General features: G+C 48.3%; 1 long non-coding RNA gene across 1 annotated transcript; it reads left to right on the top strand.

Annotated features, from left to right (window-relative positions):
- Positions 1-6: 6 nt before the first annotated feature.
- On the top strand, positions 7-2,264 carry LOC105504971. The gene is made up of 2 exons (XR_001000675.1): positions 7-1,025; positions 1,944-2,264. It is a non-coding gene; the product is annotated as an uncharacterized LOC105504971 (long non-coding RNA).

Raw genomic sequence — 2,264 nt, 5'->3', positions numbered from 1 at the left:
TCGAGCGGCCTCGGGGGCCGGACGAGGACGAGGAGGAAGCGGTGGCGGCGCCCGGGAGTCGTTGAAGCCCTCCGCGCAGGGGGCAGCCGGGAACCATCCTCCCCAAGCCCAGAGGCAGGACTTTGCAGCAGGATGGGGTGGAGAGCCCGCGGGAGTGACCCCCACGGGAGTGAACACCCCCCACACTCCCACCATCGCCGGCTGGCCCCGGAGCGGGAGGCCCGCAGCCAGATCTTCAGCCAAGGGACCACGATTCGCCGGGGGGCTGGGGGTTTGCTGCCCAGGACCGTGCTGCACCAGGGCCCTGAGCCGTAGGGGATGGGGGGAGGGGTGGGGAGATCCCGGCACCGAACCCTTCTGCGCTGCTCGCTCTGGTGGATCCTACATGCAGGGATGACTGGGGCTTTCCCCCAAGACTCAGGGGAAGGATGGAGCTGTAGGGGCTCTTTTAAAGTAAGCTGAAGCTCTCGAAAGGAAGAGGGCACCAAAAGTAGTGGAGCTCAGGTACGTCAACCTAGTTGCAGTGGCCAGAGATGCATTAAATTTCTAGATCCCTGTATATAGTTGTTGACATATGCACTAGAAGCTATAATCACATAGAATTCTATGTATATCCTCCCACACCCTGGGTAGCTACTGACTGAAGGGGTCAAGCAAGGGCTATTTGCTGTCCCCCAAAGTACACCTGGCCGGAAGGGCACAAACACGGCTTCTTAAATCACTCACTTTCTCCTGTTCCCCTCCTAGTTCTGAAATATAAGTTTATGACGTTCTTTCACAAAAGAGTATAATCATTCTTAGACTGTTGACATGGCTGTGGAAAGCCTTAGGAGAAGTAGAAGCAATTTAGGGAGGGTGGGGAATGTACTCATCCCCTTTCCATCCTAGTGCCCCCACCAAAGAGGCTTGTTGCAGCCCTCAGTATCTGGATATGGGCCAGGGAGGAAGGAGGGGAAAGAGCAATGCTGCTGTGCTTCAATCCTGGCCTTCCCCTCACAGAATTCTTTTAGGAAGAGCAAGCTTTTGTAAGTAGAGTGACTGACAAGTGTTTTTATCTTTTTTTTCCTTCTCCTCAAAGTGTTGTCTTGTTCTGGCAATCACTTTTGCCCCCCTTCTTTCCTGAGCCTGTAGTGACAAAGCCCTGCGATTTGGGATGAAATCTGTTGTGACCCCAGAGCTTTGATCACACACACATCCTCTGGTTTTGAGTAATGCTACAGAATCAGAAAGGCTGGAAGGTGGGCTTCACATTCAGGATTGTGCTTTGAGAGCCAGCTAATATAGCCAAGGGAAGGTTGAATTGGCTGTCTTTACCTCTCCTGATAAGCCCTACTTAAATGCAGCCTGTAATTGTATAAAGGAGGTGAGAAACATCAAGAGAAATATGTGGACATGTGTGTAGCTCTGGGGTAGCAAGAACTAGACTTCGTCAATTTGGATTCCATTTCCTTCTGCCGCTTGCTTTTAGGCAATTGAGTGTGGGTAGTGATGAGATATCAAACCCCTTAGTGTTTCCTTTTTGGGAAATGAGGCACTATTTTTTTAAAAAAAAAAAAAAGACAACTTACCCACCTGAGTCCTGAAACAGTTTGTCTCTCCAGTTTTCTGGCCTATACTCTGGTTAGCTCTGATCCAAGTTTACAGGACAACAGCCTTGCTTTAAGCCATGTCCTGTTGTGGGCACGATAATAGCAACTGAGCTGTCACAGCCTACCAGCAGGCTGGTAACACCTCCAGGGTCTCTTGGCTATAGCAGATTTCTTAGCAGCTGACTAGGACTTCAGTCATTGGGAAGCCTGTGAGGCCTTTACATTTTTGGTGTGAGACGGGGAAGAAACATAAAATGCCACTTTATAACTTCAATACTAGCCTGTAATTTATATTTACTGTGTGAATTTTTAGTCCTATATTTTAATAATTTGTAAATTGATCTTTATTCCAAGAATCCTTTGAACTTGTAGAACATCTGGGAGTCCACTTCCCTGTCCTCTTCCTGATCCCTGCTTTCTGGACTGTTTAAATCCTCTTTGGGATGGATCAGAGAGTCTAGCGAGGCCACTCATAGTTCCAGCTGCTGGCCTCCTGACTCTCCAAAGCCTTCACTGGAATTGGGACATTTGCTCCAGCCCTAGCTGTGAACATGACCAGAGACATTATTTATAATTCAACCATTTAAGATATACCTGTACTCAAAAAGTCCTGTATATTTTTTAAAAGTTTTATTTTTCAGGTGAACAAAAATACATCCTAAGAACTCTGCCTAA

This window comes from Colobus angolensis, unplaced genomic scaffold (assembly GCF_000951035.1).
Source record: "Colobus angolensis palliatus isolate OR3802 unplaced genomic scaffold, Cang.pa_1.0 Scaffold97, whole genome shotgun sequence".
Classification (NCBI taxonomy): Eukaryota; Metazoa; Chordata; class Mammalia; order Primates; family Cercopithecidae; genus Colobus; species Colobus angolensis.
The sequence above is the reverse complement of the archived record's forward strand: the minus strand, read 5'-3'. Positions and strand labels throughout refer to the sequence as shown.